Source organism: Erythrolamprus reginae, chromosome 1 (genome assembly GCF_031021105.1).
Source record: "Erythrolamprus reginae isolate rEryReg1 chromosome 1, rEryReg1.hap1, whole genome shotgun sequence".
NCBI classification, from domain to species: Eukaryota; Metazoa; Chordata; class Lepidosauria; order Squamata; family Dipsadidae; genus Erythrolamprus; species Erythrolamprus reginae.
This window is the reverse complement of record NC_091950.1, coordinates 32,248,449-32,270,131: the sequence shown is the minus strand read 5'-3', so window position 1 is coordinate 32,270,131 and position 21,683 is coordinate 32,248,449.

Here is a 21,683-nt window from a genome sequence, read left to right as displayed (position 1 = left end):
AGGAGACAATATTCTAGATGAAAGTCTGATTGAAGAGGAGTAATAAAACTGTGAAAAAGTGTAAAATTGTGTTTGTCTGCCCTTCCGTTCCCTTTCCCCCCCCCCCCATTCTTTCCATTTGTATCAAATTTTGAGCAAATTCAGTTGGTGACCTACCAAAATACTTGTATCCTTTTTCCATAAATTCTGCTAGGTATGTGTGTCCCTCTCCGCCCCCTCGCAACATTTATGAATGTGCATTCAACCTTATAGAACAGTTTTGTTCTGAATGCCATCACTCTACTAAACAAATAATTCCCTCAACACTGTCAGACTTTCTACTAAATCTGCACTTCTATTCTAATAGTTTTTCTCATCATTCCTTTCACCCATTTCCTCCCATGTTGACTGTATGACTGTAACTTGTTGCTTATATCCTAAGATGTTTATTAATATTGCTTCTTCATTGCTTATTTGACCCCTATGACAATCATTAAGTGTTGTACCACATGATTCTTGACAAATGTATATTTTATTTTATGTACGCTGAGAGCATATGCACCAAGACAAATTCCTTGTATGTCCAATCACACTTGGCCAATAAAAATTCTATTCTATTCTATTCTATTCTAGAAATTCCTCCAGGGAGGTTGCAACTTTTGAGTTCTGCATGGAGTTCACAGGACCAGATGCGTTATAATAGAGATAGATCTAAGTTTGCTTAGTATTGGCATTGGTATTGTTTCTGGCAGTGGAGTTTATAGTGTAGATGAATTTCCATTTGCTGGACTCATTTTTACAAACCGTTTTGCAGAATCAGGGGGCCATCGAGCCATCATTATTCTTGTGCACAGGGCCATCTCTGCAAACTTCGATTATTTCATTGGAGGCAATCATTTGTGTATGATGGCTGATGATGATGTTGCATACTATGTTGATGTCAGGCTCGTCATTTTCTTCTACTCCAAATAGGATTGCATTGTGACGTTTTTGCTCATGCTCGATGGTGTCTTTGACTATAATTGAGATGTCAGTGGTTGAGTTGGTAGATCCTTGTGGTTGTTGTTGAGATAGTATTTGAAGCGGTGGTTGTTGAGTGTTGCTAGGTATTTGGTTTGTTGGGTTTGCATTTTTCTGTGCTTGGACTTGGACAATCTGTAATTAGTCAAAGGCATAAAAAAGAAAGAAGGGAGGGTAGTATAATAAGGGGGTAAGGGGGTTTAGTAAGCAGGAAAAAAAGGCTTTTGAAAGGCAGAGTTTGGCTTCTTACAAAGTTCTCTTTCTGTTGCATGTAACAAAAATCCTTTCAGTTGCAATTTGCTATTGAAATGCAGAATGAGTTGGTTTTGCTACTCAGATCACTTTCTACTAAAATCTCATGGGAATTTTTTTGAAAGTTTTCCTGGAATGAAAGCACATTACAACTGCCATATTTTACGTTCAATTTAACAGGTTTTTCATTTTTTTAAAAATGTAACAGATTGGTTTGGTACAATTTATTTGTGATAAAAGTATACTGATTCTTATATGGTATTCATTCTGATATTCACAAACTATTTTCTTACTTATCTATTCCTATAAAATCAAGATGACCAGTCTGTAGTTATATGAGTTCTTATTTTCTACTTTTTGAGAACAGTAACATTTGCTCTTCTCCAGTTCTCTGGCATTGGACCATCATTTTAATATCTCAAAAGGGGATTCCTTGATGGTATCTATATGTTCTTTCTAGACTCTTAAATGTAATTGTTTTATCATGGAGACTTTAACTTGACTTAGTAGCCAGATACTCCCTAACCATCCCTTTAGAAACTACAATTCAGCAGCAACTTTTTTGGGGGAAATGTGACAGCTGTATCCAAAGTTCTCAGGGGACATACACCAAACAGGGGTTTTAAATTCTATATTTTGTCTCATTGCAATCAGGGGGAAGAAAGCCTGGCTAAGTGTTGTTTGATCAGTTGGGAATCCTCTCCACTGAAGTGTCAATTCAGCTACAGATAGCTCAAATCTTAGTTTCTCATGAAAATCCACAGGATTAGGAAAACAACCTTATTATTGGTATAAGAAGCAGGTAATCTGTATTCTAGACATGGATTGACAGTTTGGGCTTCCAAGAGGGCCCAATTCTATCTCAGTTTGAAATTTAATGGAAAAATAATTCTTTTTTTAAAGTTTTATTTTGATTTTCAATTACAATAAAAAAGAAAAATAATTCAGTGGGTAGTGGGTTCTAAAACCTGTTGCCACTAGTTCATTTATGTGTGCAATGTTTCTCCACAAAAGAACCAATGCTGCTACCAGTTGGCCCAACCTGATCACAGCCATTATTTCTTCTTTTTTAATCTCCATCCACCCTGTTCTCCGACTGACATCTCCCCATCCCTTCCTTGTCATGGGGTTAAAGAAGAATTTTGGAACACATTTTCTTCTGCATCCATATCATTCAAGCAGTACATGAACTCATTTTATCATCGGAGAAAAGAAATTTGTTAGTGTCAAAGCTCTGTTGATATTTTGGTTTTTCATTAAGTATCTCTTTGTTTCATTCTGCCTGTCAATTGCTTCTATCTTTCTCTCTCCCTTGACCCTATCAGCATCCGAGTGAAAATACACCCCCACATATACACATCCTCTGTTCACTTGTAGACTTCACCCACTATGAAATAAACTATATTTGGGCTCGTTTATATTTGCCATCTCTGCCAAAGGAAAATAAATAGTTGCAATGCATCTTTTGGGGAAAAAGTAATATGAAACTGATTTACCGTCTTAAAAAAAAACTTGCTTATGTATCAAAGGCAAAAACTGATTTAACGTTGTACCCCTGGGAAGAAAAATGGATCTGTTGATTTAACTTGTTCTTTCAGCATTCCCAGCAAAATCATGCAGTCCTGTTCAATGCCATCGACTCAGAAAAAAGAATAGAAAATTGGGGTTTCCTCCCTTTTTTAGCAATTATGGAAAATATGTCCAGTTTATTGCATGCAAAGGCTTTGTGGGTGCTTCTAATGTCTGCCTTTAGCTGTCTGTCCTTGGAAAAGAAAATATGCAGGGATTGAAATACAACTTTATATGTAATAAAATGTATGGTTTACAAGTTGTCTCATAGCATTAAGTACATGAACTGTATGGATTTTGCTAGACTCCTTTTAAAATGAATTATGTGATGCTGTATTTGTTTCCTGTAATAATTAAACTGGATGGATACCTCCAGCGTTCAGTTCCCTATAGGCAGAAAGCAAGATATGAATCATATATATATATAAATACAGCATGAATTATAAATAAGAAGACAGTCCATCTCTTCTTCATAACATTAGAAATTAGTTCTTTCAGAGGACATCTATCCCATTCCCTGCACAGTGCAGGATTAACTAAAGCATGACAGTCTCTGAAAACCACCAGTAAAGGGAATCGGGTCAAATCCTAAAACAGCTTATTCCACTACCAATATCACTATCAAAACTTTTGCCCTAATTCAGGGGTGAAATGTTCCCGGTTCACTTGTGCCTATCAGTTTTTGGAGAAGTGGTCACAAAGGGAGCATGAGGCTCTGCCCACTGGCCAGATGCCACCACATGGGTTCTTTTACCCTCTGCGCATGCACAGAACAATTTGTGCATCATTTCTCATAAGGCTTGGTTTCCGTTCTCCTTGCCATTTCTGGTGGCCCTCCTCTCAAATCCTATCTTTGTTGTTATCCTTTTTGGACATAGTTATTCTAGATACAGCCTAACTGTACAGTACCTGTACAGGTGGAGAACAACGGAATAATTTTCCCATGTGGTCTGTAATAAGTCGGACACTGCTTAGTAGGAACCACTTTAATTTCAAGGTAAAAACAATAACAACAGTACAGAGTAATAGACGAGTTAACCTCTATTTATACTACCCGCTGGCTGAGGAGAGAGCCAATGGGCTTCTCCCGATTTTCCCGCTCAGAGCTGTCACCACCCCTTTGTACTAACCAATCAGGGCAAGTTATAGAACCTCCTATTGCTGTCCGTCTCCAGGCAAATCCTATTGTTTAGACGGGGACATAACAGTCTGGACTGTATGTTTCTTTTAATGCATTCCAAACAACATTTGCCTTTTTAGAAGCTACATCACACAGTTGGGTGATGTTCAACTTGTAGTTTTCTAAAACATTCAGATCAATGGTGGATTGCTCAATGGTTGGTTTATGGAATTCACTTCCAGAAGAGGTCTTGACAGCTGTCAGCCTGGATAGCTTCAAGGCAGGATTAGACAGATTCATGGATGCCAAGTGTATCGGTAATTATTGAAACAGATATCCATGTGCCGCCTCTATGTTGGTTGAGGCAGGCAGGATTCCCTTGGGTACCATTTGATGGGGGTCAAGGGAAAGGGCGGGTCTTGCCTTCTCTTTCTGCTCAAGATCCCCATGGACAATTAATGGGCCACTGTGTGACGCAGAATGCTGGACTCCATGGGCTTTGGCCTGATTCAGCATGGCTCTTCTTATGTTCTTATCTTCTTATGCTCCCGGTTTGGCCCAGTTCAGTGAACCAATAGCAGTGGCTGTAGCAGGCTCCACCCACCTACCCAGGATACTTCTGCACATGCACAAGTGCATGCACAAACCAGTAGTAAAATTCACTACTGATTCAGATCCTTTTAAGCCTTAGTACTCTTGCTTTCTTTCATCATGAAAGGATTAGCTTTGACCTCACTTTTACTTGAGGAATGTCTGGTTGGAGATTCCTTTCATGTCCCCATTAATGTGGCCTCTGGAGTGGTACCTATCTATCTACTTGTGATTACTCACTTTTGAACTGCTCTATGAGCAGGTGCTACAGCAAATGACAGGAGTTCACTGTGCCATCCAGCAGCATTCGGGTTTTGAACTCATGCATGCACGAGTCTTCGGAGAGGGGCGGCATACAAATCTAAGTAATAAATAAATAAATAAATGTTACCCTGTTTCCCCAATAGTAAGACACCCCCGATTGTAAGACGTATCGGGGGTTTCAGGGGGGTTGGCTAATATAAGCCGTACCCCGAAAGTAAGACATATGTCTTACTTTCGGGGAAACACGGGGGTATTGCCGCCTCCTGCCCACTTCCGCGCCGCCCCCCCTCCATACGTCACCGCCGCCTCCGTCTGATCCAAATGTTGCTGTTCCTGCTGCTCCCGCTGCTCCCGCCGGCGTCTCAAGCGGATGCCGTGTTGCCCGTCCCGGCTAAGCCGGCCGGACGTTGTCCGTCATCAGGGAACAAGCAGCGAAGCAGTCCAGCGAAGGCTTCTCCTGCCGAAAGGCGCCCGCCAGAGACCAGTAAGCTTCGGAGACGCCGGGTGGGCGGACACGTGTCAAGGCCGACGTGTGCACCGGACGCGGCTGCCACGTCATGGCGGGGCCCGTACGGGGCAGGCAGGCGGGGATGCGGATGTGTCTCCGTGTGTTTGTGTGTGGGGGGGGAGGGTGCTTCGGGCTCTTTGTCCCCCCCGGTGGGTAAAAATGAAGACCCAGATTTTTCAAGAAGATTTTTTAAAATAATACTTTTTACCGGACACGGGTGTTGCGGGTTCGGGTAGGTGGGTTGGCCGGGTGGGTCTTATTTTTTCCAATATAAGACATACCCCGAAAGTAAGACATAGTGGGGCTTTTGGGGATAAAAAGAAAGTAAGACACTGTCTTACTTTCGGGGAAACACGGTAATCATCAAGCCAGCATCCCAACTATGTGAGCCATATGAGCCACTACCCTACTTAGTGCTCCTGCCAAGCCATATCTTTTCCTTTCTCCTTCCTTCCTTCCTTCCTTCCTTCCTTCCTTCCTTCCTTCTTTCCTTCCTTCTTTCCTCCTTCCCTCCTTCCCTCTCTCCCTCCCTCTCTTCTTTTTCTTCTCCCTCCATTATGGACTCTGAATTGTTTTGAGCATGCTCATTCGAAAACACATCAAAATGTTAATTTAAATCTTATAGAAAATACAGATTACTGCAGAAAGAAATTAGAAAAACAAAATGAATGAACACTTGGAGAACATTTGGAAACTGTATTGAGGTTGATTGAAATGTTTTAATAAGTACCACTACGGAGATAAGCAGGGAACACATGATCTCATTAGGATCCAGCTAGAAACCCCAGGAACAACCTAATTTGGTACAGATCATTCTGGGTGACTGATTAAACTTTAAAACTTGAGTGTTAATTCTTTGTTGTCAGGTAAGCAATGGAAAAGCTAAGGTCATTAAGGGGCATGCATAAGTGCACCAGTGTGCCTTCCGTCCCCTGTCCAATTGTCTCTCCTTATCTCATTTATCTTTTCTTCCTTTCAAATTTGTCCACCTATACTTTTATATCTTTTCTTCTATTCGTTTCTTTAGTTATATTACTATATATCTATTCTCTTCAATGTGTATTATGTATTGGACTAAATAAATAAATAAAAACAAAAACTATTCTTTAGGGCTTCATTGGAAGTCTATATAAGCTTCAGGATGCTGGGTTGTGGTTTTTTGTTTTTGTTTTTTAAATATGGGTTACAGCAACAGTATTTCCAAGCCCAGTATATTGCTCCTTCAGTTAGAATTACTATTATTACCATTAAGTGCATCTTCTGCTGGTTGGCAATTTGCATTGTGAATTGATTTAAAGCATCCCTCCCATCCTACTCAGCTTCACAAATCCTGGAATCCGTAATCCTGTCTCCATAGAAACAGGCCACAGTAGCTTTCACTTGAAAGTGATCATCAAAACTAGATACTCCAGCTCTACCTAAATACCGGGGCCACCAGCAAATACACAGGCCAGCAGCCACTTGAGAATCAAATTGCTACCTGCAGATCACATGCCTCAAGAGAAGTGGTTCTCCTTCTTGGAAATGAGGATTGGAGTACTCTGAGCAATCAACAAGTTATTTATCTTTGACCTTTTGTCCTGCGGACATGTCACCTGATTCCTTCATTAAGACTCTTCCTACATACAGAACTTCCAGCAAGCATAAGGCTACAGCCAGGTCTAGAGAAACAGCAGCCATCCAGATATTTTGGGCTAAAAGCTATTCCAGTTCCTTGTCATTGCCCAAGATATAAATCTAAAATTTAAACAGAAGTCATCACCTCCTGGTAGATAACATCAGGCTGATGATACCCAATTATATCTTTTGATTCTGGGCTGGTCAGGTGAAGCTGTTAAGGTTCACTCCCAGTGGGTGGGGAAGTACCAGCTCTGATGCAGTCCTACTATTCCTGGTGATATTCCAAATATGAAAGAAAAGCAAAATCGGAAGAAAAAGGAGTACAAGATGCCTATTACAAAGTACTGTATCCCCAACAACCCCATTTGGCAGTCTACCCAAACCAAAATGGCCATAAGCATCAGGTGGGTGCATCTTTGCTGGAAGGTCACACTTCTGGAATGCACAAGCCGTTAACCTTGAGTTGATGATAAGCAGGTCTGCTCTGCACATCTGTGCCAGGCTGCAATTCCACCTCCCCCCCTCCTTTCTCTTTCTCAGATTGTGCAGAACGCAGCCACGAGAGCTGTCGTGGGGCTTCCAAAATTCGCCCACGTTTCTTCAACACTCCGTGGCTTGCATTGGTTGCTGATCAGTTTCTGGTCACAATTCAAAGTGTTGGTCATGACCTTTAAATCCCTACATGGCATTGGACCAGATTACCTCCGGAACCACCTGCTACCGCATGAATCCCAGCGACCGATAAGGTCCCACAGAGTTGGCCTTCGCCGGATCCCGTCGACTAAACAATGTCATTTGGCGGGCCCCGGGGAAGAGCCTTCTCTGTGGCGGCCCCGGCCCTCTGGAACCAACTCCCCCCAGAGATTAGAACTGCCCCCACCCTCCCTGTCTTTCGTAAACTACTCAAGACTCACTTAGGCCGCCAGGCATGGGGGAGTTAAGATATTCCTTCCCCCTAGGCCATTACAAGTTATGCATGGTATGTTTGTGTGTATGTCTGGTTTTATAATAAGGTTTTTAGTTGTTTTATTAATTGGATTGTTACATGTTGTTTTTTATCATTGTTGTTAGCCGCCCTGAGTCTACGGAGAAGGGCGGCATACAAATCCAATAAATAAGTAAGTAAGTAAGTAAGTAAGTAAGTAAGTAAGTAAGTAAGTAAGTAAATAAGTAAATAAGTAAATAAGTAAATAAATAAATAAATAAATAAATAAATAAATAATAAATAAATAAATAAATAAATAAATAAATAAATAAATAAATAAATAAATAAATAAATAAATAAATAAATAAATAAATAAATAAATAAATAAATAAATAAATAAATAAATGGGCTCCTGCCCAAATGCCTCACCCCACCCCTGTTTCCTAATGGCAGCTGATGCAGTGAAGATATGAAGAATAAATCAGAGAGGCTGACAGATTCCATTTGAGATTCAAACTGCCTTACCCTACTAGTAACTGCAAAGTACTGAAAATATGGCTTTTTGCCCAGGGCTTTGATGGGACGTGGTGGCTCAGTGGCTGAGATGCTGAGCTTGTTGATCAGAAAGGCTGGCAGTTCAACGGTTCGAATCCCTAGCGCTGGGTAACACAGTGAGCTTCTGTTACTTGTTCCAGGTTCTGCCAACATAGCAGTTTGAAAGCATCTAAAAAATTCAAGTAGAAAAATACTTTGGTGGAAAGGCAACAGTATTCTGTGTGTCTTCAGCATTTAGTCATGCCGGCCACATGACAAAGGAGACGTCTTCAGAAAGTGTTTGCTCTTCGGCTTTGATATGGAGATGAATGCTGCCCCCTAGAGTCAAGAACGACTAGAACATATAAACATTTTCCTTCCTCCTTTCCCTTGTTCTCATCTGGGTTTATTTTCTTTGACAGTTTATAGTTTTGTTTTGCATTTTTTTTCTAATGTTAAAAAAATGTACTTTAAATATCTGTTAATGTTTTTAAACATTAGTAAACTGCCCTGAGAGTCAGATGCCATATAAATTTATTATGGTTAGTCATAAAGCTAGCCAGATATTTAGACTAGATTTGGCATTTTTATCAATCTAGCCTTCCCGAGAGCCTAGGATAGGCAGATGTTGTGGTCTGATGTTGTTACGTTGCCAGATGTAAGGCAGTAGGAGTAAAGCTGCTTTTTGCAATGGACTGACAAGTGATTTTATCAATGCTGATTGTGTTCCAGGTGTTTTGGGATTGTACCCATGGTACCCATTACAATCTTTGCTTTCTTTTGCCACAGTTGTTCTATTTCTACTTGCACATCTTTGCATTTTGTGATTTTATTTATTTATTTATTTATTTATTTATTTATTTATTTATTTATTTAGTTGGTTGGTTGGTTGGTTAGTTAGTTAGTTAGTTAGTTAGTTAGTTAGTCCAATACACAATGAGACTTTTAGTGGATATATATATACAGTATATATATATATATATACCGTATTTTCCGGCGTATAAGATGACTTTTTAACCCCTGAAAATCTTTCCCAAAGTGGGGGGTCGTCTTATATGCCGGATACTGATTCCACAGCACCGTTCCCCGTAGGCTGCGCCCACGCAGACCAAAATACCGCCCTGCGCACCCTTTTTCATGGGTGCGCAGTCCCCATCCCCCTGCCAGCCCATGGGGGGGCGGGGGCGGGTAGGCGCCGACAGTAGAAGGCGCTGCCCCCGCCCGATCCGCTCCCTCGCCTCCTCTTCCGCCGAAAGAAACGCGCCGAAGCTGCCTGCTTAAGCCTCGCATTGCTCCACCCTGCTTCGTCCTGCCTGTAATCCTCCGTTGTGTTTTCGGGGGGGGGGAGCGGCGGGAAAACCCTGTGCTGGCCAGGAAAGCCCGGTTTGCTTTCCGTGAAAGCAGCGTGCCTTTTAAACACGCTGCTTTCCTGGACCTCTTTCCTGGGGGGGGGAGGGGAGTGGCCTCCTCCCCCACCCACCCAGGAAAATGTTGCAAGAAAGCAGCGTGTTTAAAAGGCGCGCTGCTTTCACGGAAAGCAAACCCGGCTTTCCTGGCCAGCACAGGGCTTTCCCGCCGCTTCCCCCCGAAAACACAACGGAGGTCCAGGATGACAGGCGAAGCGGGGTGGAGCAACGCAAGGCTCAAGCTGGTACCGGAAGACCTCCGTTGTGTTTTCTGCTGGGGGTGGGGGGCAGGAGGACCTTCATGGCTTTTCCGGGCAGCTGGCTTGAGCCTTGTGCATGTCAGCAAAGCCGGAGACGTGGAGAGAAAGGAAAGAGAGGGAGGGATAGAGGAGAGGAAAGAAGGAGGGAGGGAGGGAAGGGAGAGAAAAATGAATGAGAGGGAGTGAGAAAGGGAGGAAGAGAGGAAGGAATGAAGAGATAAATATAAAGGGAGAGAGGGAGGGGAAGGAAGGAAAAGAGAAAGAGACAAAAGTGGAAGGAAGAGAGAAGGAAAGAAAGGGAGAGAGAAAGAAAGAGAGAAGACAGGAAGGAAGAGAGAGTGAGAGAGGGAAAGAAAGAAAGAGTGAGAGAGGAGAGAGGAAGAGAGAGAGAGTGAGAGAGAGGAAGAAAGCAAGAGAGAGAAAGGAGTGGAAGGAAGAGAGAGGGAGAGAGAAATGATAGAAAAAAGGGGGGAAGAGAAATGAGAAAATGATTGAGGCAGAGAATGACAGGAAAGAGAGAGAAATAGAGAGAGAAGTGACTCTTGATTTAAAGCATATGGTAAAAGCACTTAAATAATAACAGAGAAAAAACCCCCCAGCCCTCACCTGTTTTTATTAATAGTTATGTTTTTGGATTTGCTGGTTGTTTTAGTTTTAATAGTAATAGAGTTTGGTTTTGTTTTATTATTAATTTATTTTAATAAAAAAAAGTAGAGATTTTATTTATTTATTTATTTATTTATTTATTTATTTATTTATTTATACTCCTATGCCGCCCAGTCCCAAGGGGACTGCCGCTCAGACACTATACTATTCCGCCGCTTCTTTCTTCTCCGCCTCGCCTCCGCTACTCCCGCTGCCACCTTTGCTTTATGTCGGATCACCCTGGTATATTGAAGGAACGTCACACCTCCTTTTTGCCTCTAGGCCCAACCCAGGACCATTTCAAGGCAGTTAATTTATTTATAGCCGACAGCTATATATATACAGCTAAAACAAAAAACAAACAAAAAAACAGTTGACACACACACACACACATATATGTGTGTGTGTGTGTGTGTGTATGTAGATTGTTCTGAGTTCGGGTTTTGCCCCGTGTAATATTTTGAGTGTCTATGCGACGTTTCGGTGAAATCACATTCACCATCATCAGGCTGAGATATATATATATATATATATATATATATATATATATATATATATATATATATATATATATATACACACACACACACACACACACACACACACACACACACACACACAAATAGTAAAATTATTATTATTATTATTATTATTATTATTATTAATTGGATTTGTATGCTGCCCCTCTAATGATGAAGATTATAGAGGAGATACTCATAGTAAAATATATCTAAGAAAGAATAGAAAAGAAGATATAGTAATAGAACATATCAATGAAAGAATAGAAGAAGAGATATAGGAATATAACAAAGGTATAGGAGATATAGGAGAGCAATAGGACAGGGGACGGAAGGCTCTCTAGTGCACTTGTACTCGCCCCTTACTGACCTCTTTGGAATCTGGATAGGTCAACCGTAGATAATCTAAGGGTAAAGTGTTGGGGGTTTGGGGATGACTCTATGGAGTCGGGTAATGAGTTCCACGCTTCGACAACTCGGTTACTGAAGTCATATTTTTTACAGTCACGTTTGGAGCGGTTAATATTAAGTTTAAATCTGTTGTGTGCTCTTGTGTTGTTGTGGTTGAAGCTGAAGGAGTCGCCGACAGGCAGGACGTTTCAGAATATGATCTTGTGGGCAATACTTAGATCATGTTTAAGGCGTCTTATTTCTAGGCTTTCTAGGCCCAGGATTGAAAGTCTAGTCTCGTAGGGTATTCTCCAGTTCTTTCATTTTCTCCAGTTCTTTCTCTTCTCTTCTGTTTCCAGATACTGCCAGGTCCGCCATCCAGACTATTTGTCTTTCTCGTTGACACTTGTTAAGTCTGAGGTGTTAGTTAGTTTGAGTTCTAAAGTCCCAGAGAACTTTAGCTTCTCCACTTTCTGTTACTTTCTCTATTTTGTGGTGCCCACCAGTTCTTGCTTGCATGCAAACAGTATTTCTTTAAGATCTTTCAATGCACCATTGTTGATTCTTTGTTGTGTTTCTGTTTATCTGTATAGTCAGTCCCTGTGATTTGCTCACAGCCTTAACTAGGTGGTCCATTGTTTCTTCAACTTCTTTGCAGAGGCAACATTTGCTGTCTCTTGCTGTTTTCTCAATTCAGGCTTTGTAAGCATTTGTTCTTAAGGCTTGATCTTGCCCTGCCAGAATTAGCCCCTCATAACCTCTCAGAGGGGAATTAGCCCCTCCATCTTTCTCTTCAACTTTCCTGCTCTTAGCTATTGCCGGGTTTTGTTGTTACCATCTTTGCCTTCTAATTTTTCATGTACTAGCTGTTGTGTCCAGGGCTCGGCGGCGCGGCAGCAGCGTGGGCGGTGAGAGTCGGGATTTCCCTCGGCCACCGAGCAGGTGAGGGGCTCGGCGGCACAGCGGCAGCGTGGGCGGCAAGTCCGGGAATTCCCTTGGCTGCCGAGCAGCTGATGGGCTCGGTGGCTCGGCAGCAGCATGGGCGGCGAGAGGGAAATCCAGCGGCCCCAGCAGCAGGGAGAATTCGGTGGGTTTTTTTCCTTGGAGCCATGAGTCAGGGGCTCAGCGTGCTGGTGGGTAAAAATGGCTGAGGGGTACCCAAAGCAGCAGCGGTGGCTGAGGGAAATCCCTGGTTACCTTCTCTCTGGTGCACGTTTCCTCGTCGCCAGATGTTAGATCCTTGCAGGAATGAAGGACTGCAATCTTGTAATAAGCAACGGTTCTTTATTAACAGAAGTAACGGTTACAGAACTGGAAAACGAGACAAACATGGCCGTGCCTGGCAGCTATATATATGCTGGGCTGCCAAGCTGAGCCAACCAATCGCCTTGCAGTATTTTCCCGCCCAAGGAATGTGGGGCGGGTAAAAGGCCTAACTGTCCTCTGGACACAACACTAGCCATGTAATTCTTTGCCTTCCCACATGTCTTTTCTATTCTTCATTTGGAACTTACTGAATGTGCAGGAAAGAAAACATAAGCATCAAAATAATGAAATAAAAAGAACATAATTCTGGCAAGGAAAAGCATTACATGAACAATTTCTACAAAAGTTTGAGGGGAAAATGGATAAAAATCCATTTTTATCCTGACCAATGGTTTACACCTGTAACATTAAAAAAAATGAAGGTTTGATTTTGGCTACTCAAGAGCAAACTATTCAAACTAATGCAATCAAGGCCAGAGATTTAAAAACCTTCACATGAGTCAAAGTGTAGATTATGCAAGGAACGGAAGACACAGTACATTGTGTATTCAGCCGTTGCAAGAAAATTGCACAAACTATAAAGAAAACATAACACAAAATGTTTTGTTCCAAAATGATTCAGTGGGACATCCGTACAAATTGTCATGTCCCATTAATGAAAAATTGGTGGAGACACAGAGCTGAAAAGGTAGTCAAGAAGGAGCAGATACTGGCAGATTTCCAAATACAAACTGGTAACGTGTCAGCTCATAACACACCATGCTTAACTGTAGTGGGAATAAAAATGACAGTAGGTTATATTCCATTTTGCAGAGAAGGAGATACATTTTTTTTGTTCTAGGGCCATGGAAGGGGCAACATGGGGTGGAGGCGAATGTCTGATCATCAAGCAGCTGCTGACCTTGCTACTCCTGTAAAAAGTTCTTTGATGCCAATTTAAGTTCTGACAGTCTCCATCTGTTTCAGTGAAACTTCCTTTTAATTGAATTATGCAAGTTATCCATGGCTGAGCCATTAAGAGAACAATGAGTGATGTGATTCATTAGCAGGGCTCAGTTCCTATGTGTGCTGTTTGTTTATCCCTTGTGATCCTTCAAATTTCTATTATGGTTTCACTGTATTCTATATGACTTACTGTCAATGATTTACAGTGTGACAGTCTAGTTATTTTTCATGTTTGGTTAAAATCATCCTACTGGGACTGCTAGCATATTCAGCTGCTTGTCTTTAAAACTTATATCACACACACCTACACTTGTATTCAGAAACATAATAATCTCTAGCCAATAGTTCAATCCCCTCCTTTAATCGGTCATTTCCTACTTAAGATATGCACCGAGAAGTCCCAGCAATTTCCATTATAGCTTCTTCTTCACAGTTCAGTGATGGGGAGCATTATTTTTGCTTGCAAAAGAGCTTTCAGTTGTCTTCGGATAAAACGTGGACTTGGAAAGCAAACAAATGAATCTACAATTTGGTCTTAGTGAACTGATGCATACAAAATTATTCCAGGCTAGTAGTAACGATCTGATTCAACGTATTCCAAGCTTATGCAGAGATAAAGCAAAACTCTGTTACCTTGATTTAATCCATTACCTGAATTAGATGAAGAGTCTTAGTCATCAAAGTAGAATTGTCTGGAAGTTGAGTCAGGTCAACTGAACTTTTTTTCTTGTTGGTTCTCAACATTTTGCTGCTTATTCTTCAGTCTCAGCAAGTTGATTAGGAGAACCCCAAATATATCCTCCAGGGTTAATCTGCATTGGATCATTAGGTGAGTAGGCAGAGAGTGTTAGGATGTAAATGTTCCAACTCCTAAATGAGTGATGGCAAATCTTTTTTCCCTCGGGTGCCGAAAGAGCATGGGCAAGCACTACCGCGCATGCGTGAGTGCCCACACCCATAATTCAATGCCTGAGAAGGGGTGAAAATAGCTTCCTCCACCCCTGGAGGCCCTCTGGATGCTGGAAATGGCTTATTTCCCAAGTTCTGGAGGGCCCAGTAGGATTGTATTTTGCCTTCCCCAGGCTCCAAAGGCTTCCCTGGAGCTGGGGGAGGTAAAAACTCCCTCCCCCATCCACCCCAGAGGCTCTCTGAAACTGGAAAATGCCCTCCCAGAGCCTCCGTGCAAGCCAAAAATCAGTTGGCCAGCACACACATGCATGTTGGAGCTGAGATAGGGCAACAGCTCATGTGCCAGCAGATATGGCTCTGCGTGTCACCTGTGGCACCCGTGCCATAGGTTCGCCATCACTGTCCTAAATCCTTTACCCTAGCTGATGGAAGATATGATTGAATTAAGATCCAACCATACAAATTATTGAGATAATAGCCAAACTAGTAATGAGTCCTAGAGAACTAATCAAAACATGATCCAAAATCATACAAATATTTTATAATAATGATTAATTGGCAAAAGCAAGTGCAATGTTATTGGCTACATTCATGATATAGATAATATGAATATATTATTGTAAATAAAAATCAGTAAGTAATCAAGGCAAAATCAATGGCAAAAGATATATTAATTCAAATTGGACTAAAGATGTTATATTTGAATTCTTGCTAGCCCCAGTCCTAATGTAAATGCATGTAAATATGGGAAATATTAAATGTTAAGTTACAATAATATCACATGTATACATTGGTGGAAGCTCAACATTCTTGGACGCTTTTCTAATTCAGGTGGAGGGGCCAGGAATGCAGAAGAATGCAGAAATTTGCAATTTACTTCATTATAGACCGTAGATTATCATGTTCTTCCATTGGACAATTGTCCAGCTGTTGTACTTTTCCCCTTTCTATTCCATGAAAGCAATTTTTAAACACTTTCGAGATGATACATAGATAGATGATAGATAGTATTAAAGTTTGTTGCATAAAAATCAAAACCAGAAGCACACACAGATGACTGATTCAGCTGGATTCATAAACTTCTTTATAAACATGGTAACAGATGAATTTACAGTACCATTAGCAGAGTTCTTCTTCAAGCAGTTACAGACAGCAGAGAACAGATAGTTTCATTTCAGCTGAGTTCAGAGAGGAGTGAGAAAAGAGTGGAGAAAAAGCAGAGTGAACTTTGAGCCCAGTCTTCCAGTTTCAATTTTGATTCTCTGCATAGACTCAGAGGTGTTTAGCTCTCGTTGGCTGACTTAGTTGGAGGGAGGGAGGGAGGGAGGGAGGGAGGGAGGGAGGAAGGAAGGGAGGGAGGAAGGAAGGAAGGAAGGAGAGATATTTGTGCATGATTGGGCATCTACATGCCTATATACACATATACACAATCAAACTTATTTATACACAGTTAAATCATCAAATGTGCTTAAATACAGACAACAGCAAGCTGTTAAATAACATCTTGTCTGACAGGCTTGTCTCTAGTGTCTTTTAGAGCAACTTCTACCAGGAATGCTGTAACTGAACAAGAATTGCAATATTTGCCTTGTTAAAATTAGAGGGTTTCTGGCTCAAAAGCCAGCAGGAATACTTTTAATTGCTATTTTTGTTTCCCTTCCCCGGTTTTTTTTTTTTTTTGAAGTCCTATATTTAGATCACAAAGTCCTACAACTGAATTTTTAAAAAGCTTAGGAAAATATACCGTAAGTAACAAAGGAGGGGTTGCAGGTGGGGAGAAGACATGAAAAAAATTCTTTCTTTTCTTTGCAGCTTTTTGTATTATATTTACAAGACAAAGGTGTTGTGCTGTTGTAGCGTTCCTGGTCAAGATAACTCTAAATTATATTAGAGACCATGGTAACCATTGATTCACTTGAGGGCCATTCCTACTTCAGCAAAATAAACCAAAAACACAGCCTGCAACAAACTGAAGAGCCCTGTCTGAAATGATAGGAATACACATAACCTGGAAAGATGCACTTCAGAAAATTGTGGCCAGAAGTGCTTTTATGGTGAATAGGGAGGATGAATAGAAGGTGATCTAATTTGCTGCTGCCCTCCAAAAATGATTGTTGGTTTGCTCTGGCAACTAGACAGCTAAGCATTGTGGATAAGCTCTCAGCTGCTGGGTGAGAATTCCACATACAGTGAACCCTCGATCATCGCGAGGGTTCCGTTCCAGGACCCCACGCGATGATCGATTTTTAGCGAAGTAGCGGTGCGGAAGTAAAAACACCATCTGCGCTTGCGCAGATGGTGTTTTTGCTTCCACTGCCGCCCGCCCTTCGCCCGCCCACCCCGTTGCTCGCGCCCGCCCACCCCATTGCTCACGCTGTTGCTGGGGCCGCTTCCCAGCTGGGGAGCCGAGCTAGGGAGTCCCGACCGCCCGCGCGTTGCTGGGGAAAGCGCGCGCGCTTGGGGAATCCCTAGCTCCGCTCCCCAGCTGGGGAGCCGAGCTAGGGAGTCCGGACCGCGCGCGCGTTGCTGGGGAAAGCGCGCGCGCTTGGGGAATCCCTAGCTCCGCTCCCCAGCTGGGGAGCCGAGCTAGGGATTCCCCAAGCGCGCGCGCTTTCCCCCAGCAACGCGCGCGCGCGGTCCGGACTCCCTAGCTCGGCTCCCCAGCTGGGGAGCGAGCTGCGATGTCCCCAAGCGCGCGGGCACCGCCCGCCCGCCCACGCTGTTGCTGGGGCCGCTTCCCAGCTGGGGAGCCGAGCTAGGGAGTCCGGACCGCGCGCGCGTTGCTGGGGAAAGCGCGCGCGCTTGGGGAATCCCTAGCTCCGCTCCCCAGCTGGGGAGCCGAGCTAGGGATTCCCCAAGCGCGCGCGCTTTCCCCAGCAACGCGCGCGCGGTCCGGACTCCCTAGCTCGGCTCCCCAGCTGGGGAGCGAGCTGCGATGTCCCCAAGCGCGCGGGCACCGCCCGCCCGCCCACGCTGTTGCTGGGGCCGCTTCCCAGCTGGGGAGCCGAGCTAGGGAGTCCGGACCGCGCGCGCGTTGCTGGGGAAAGCGCGCGCGCTTGGGGAATCCCTAGCTCCGCTCCCCAGCTGGGGAGCCGAGCTAGGGATTCCCCAAGCGCGCGCGCTTTCCCCAGCAACGCGCGCGCGCGGTCCGGACTCCCTAGCTCGGCTCCCCAGCTGGGGAGCGAGCTGCGATGTCCCCAAGCGCGCGGGCACCGCCCGCCCGCCCACGCTGTTGCTGGGGCCGCTTCCCAGCTGGGGAGCCGAGCTGGGGTGTCCCCGCGCGTGCCGCCCGCCCGCCCACGCCGTTGCTCGCGCCGCCGCTGGGGTCTTACGGGGGCAAGAGGGGGAAGACCCAGGGAAGCCTCTGCCCGGCGGGGAAACTCCACCATCTACGCATGCGTGGAAGGGCACGCATGCGTAGATGGTGGAGTTTACTTCCGGGTTGAAAACTCGCGAAATAGCCCTTTCGCGATCCTTGAGGACGCGAAACTCGAGGGTTCACTGTACTACTCAGCTAATATTTCTGGATGGTAGAAAGACCTTTAATTATACGCCTAATGCTGATATAAAGAGCTGGATGGGATAGTGCAAGTGCTAAGCAAACCCTCCAATGTTTTCCTACAAAAGGGACACCTAATTTCTAAGCATAAAGCTGTTAGCTTGTAACAGCAAGCCAATTTGCACCGAAATCTCTTCTGGCTTTGGCAAATCTAAGAGGAGAATAAGAGGAGGTTGCAAGGTGATGCAAAGCAGCTTGTTGGGGTGAATTACATCAGCTCTTGGCCTTCAGAAGGAGAATCACGTTGGCTCCACAGTGTAAAGACATTTCTTGAGATAAATCCAAACCACCTCAACCCAGACCCATTTTTTAAAGGTTAAGAATCAGGGATGAACAAGTTAGAAGTCTCTGTCCCACTTAAAAGCTCTAAAACCACTTTCCCTGTAATTCCTAAAGCCATATCTGAAGGTAGTAAGCAAACAAAGCATTTAGGGCAAGCCTTGGAGAGTTTTAACATAAATACACACAAATACAAACACACACACACACACACACACACATACTGAACAAATTTCACCTCTGCCCATTTGCATTATCACTTTGGCTCTTGACTGTCAGAAAATCTTGCATGCATTCCCCAGCCATCTAAGGATTCATCATTTCTGGATTAGGAGGTGATCCTTCATCTCTAATATTCATGAACCTGAATTTAAAACAGCTTTGGAATTTGTAGTGAGAGAGAATTAGATATCAACGCTTTATGATTAGAACTGGTTTACTAAGAATTGGGTCTTTTCAAAATGATCATCTGTACCCCTTGGTAATATACTATATATCCTGCTGAATTAGGGAGGTAAACCATGGTATATGTTTTAGTTTTGACTTGGCAGGATAATTTTTGCATGTATTGTTATAATGAAATAAGTAGTGGAAGGTTGGAAGAATTGGGAAGATCTGGCCCATAGAATCACCAAGAGTCAGACACAACTAAATGGATATCATGATCACCATCACCATCACCATCACCACCATCACCATCACCACCACCACCACCATCATCATCATCAATCTATTTAGACCCAAACTGACATTCAATAAAAGAATGTCCACTTACTTTTTAAATTCATGAATTTGGTCAAGTTCCCTTGGTGTTTTGTTTTGTTTTTTCACAGCAAAAAGTATATACTCTTAAAAATGGGTGCTGTTATCAGAAGCACCTTCTCTGGTAGCAGATATCAGGACTGACTATGTTATCATAAACAATATGGCAGTGTTTACTAGAATTCAAAGATACAATGCAAACCAGCAATGGGCTCCTATGGGTATGGTCAGGTATGTAGAACCGGTAGGAAAATGTTGATTTTTTTTCTTTTTTTCTCTTTTGGGCTCTTTCCTATCGCAGTAAATGAGGTTGAATGTGTATAATTTTAGAAGAGCTGTGTGTGTGTGTGTGTTTGTATATACACATACAGTTTATATAGTAGATAATGTATATTTTTGTGTGCCTGTATGTAATGTATATATACACATATGGCATATAGAGAGAGAATTAAATAGTATATTTTGGATGTTCAGTAATAGTAAATAGATAGGGAAACTGTATCTCTTTGAGGCAAGGAGAGGCCAAGCACCCTAACCCAAACCCTTGATGTGAGTGACATAAAGTTGGCCACCATTAAGCCAGTCACATGACCTTTAAGCCACCCCAGTCACATGGTCATCAAGCCACTCCCACCTGATCACATGGCTGGCAAGCCACACCCACAAAATAAGCCATGCCCACAGTGTGTTAGTAAAAATATTTGCATTCCTTCAGTGATGCAAACTCAGCTTCAGAGCAGAACTTCATGATATTGAAGCACACTTAACTTGCTTATATTTTTTCAAAAGTGAGTCATTTAATTTTCCTAAGGGTGATCAACAGTGGGTTGCTTCCGTTGGTTCTGGGAACTGGTAGTGGTAATAGTGGGATGCTTCTGCACATGCACAGAAATGTTGTGCATGCATACATCGAGTGCACAAACTGTTCTGCCTGACTGGGCTCAGGCAATGCATAACAATCCAAGGAAAAGAAATCAAACACACGTGTGCTCTTCTAATCAGCAAACTTGTATTAAACAAACAAAAAAGGGTTACTCAAAACAGTCCTTAGTGTCAGGAAACAATGATAGTGCAAGGCTTACTTCAGCCGCATACAAAAACACAGGAAAAAGCAAACAAAGACAACCTGGAATGAGCAAAGACATTTCAGGAGTCCTTTTGAATCTTTGGAGCAAACAGTCCCAGAGGTTTTACCTCCCACGTGTCTGAAAAAGCTGGGTTGAAAACTCCAAAGGCACGGCACAGAAACTTCAGAGCAGGAGCCACAAAATAACACAGATAAAGAATCACAGTTTGCCTTGTGCCTCTGTTCCCTTTTATACCTTTAGCCCTCATTAAAGGAACCACACCCAACCCAGGTGCTACTCTGATGACTTGTAATAATCCTTCAATTGATCCCTCCTTTGCATCGCTCTTCTGCTAGTCATGTCTATGAATTGTGCTGCAGAGGAATCCAAGGACGAAAGACTGTCTGAGGGACTGCATGCCAAATCCCCTGGGCTGTCTGCTGAGTCCTGCGAACCAGTGGCCTCATCCTCCTGCCTCTCTGCCATGTCTTCTTGACTGTCAGCCAGGCTTTCGCACTCACTTTGTGCCGCATCTCTCCCATCTGTGGGAGCAACAGCTGGTCCAGGCCCAAACACAACACAAACCAGTAATAATGGGTTTTAGAACTAGGGACAATGAACACTATTTAGTGTTGACTGACTCTACTCACTGATAGCAGTTTGATCCTGATCAGCTCAAGGTTAACTCAGCCTTCCATCCTTCCAAGGTCAGTAAAACGGAGATCCGGATTGTTGGCGGCAATATGCTGACATTTTTAAACTGCTCAGAGTGTGCTATGAATCAGTATATAAATCTAATTGCTATTGCTATTTGGGCATTTTCCAACTAGCATTTGTCCTGCCCTGCAGTGAGCATAAAATATGCTTCCGGCAAAATTCCTTATATCCCTCAATAAGATCAGTAGAGCTGCATGCCAGCCACTCATTTAGAGTACAAATATATGATGTTCAAAAGCTGTTTTATTTTACAACTATGAACAAATCAAATCAAATCTGTATTATAGCTATAAGGCCAGCAGTCAGATGCAAGTAAAAGAGGTAAAAATGAAAATATATAAGGCTAAAAAGAAAAGAATAGTACAAAAGTTTAGCTCAAAAAGTGAATGGTATGTTCAGAAATACAGATTAGAATACAGGTACTCTTGAGATGTGACCGGTCACTTAACATCTGTTCAATATTGCAACAGTCTTCCGAAAAGCTATATATAACCCATATCAAAGTTAGGCTGCTGCTGCATCCCTGTGGTTATTTACTCTTATGATCAACATACCACACACTCATCCTTGGGCTGCAT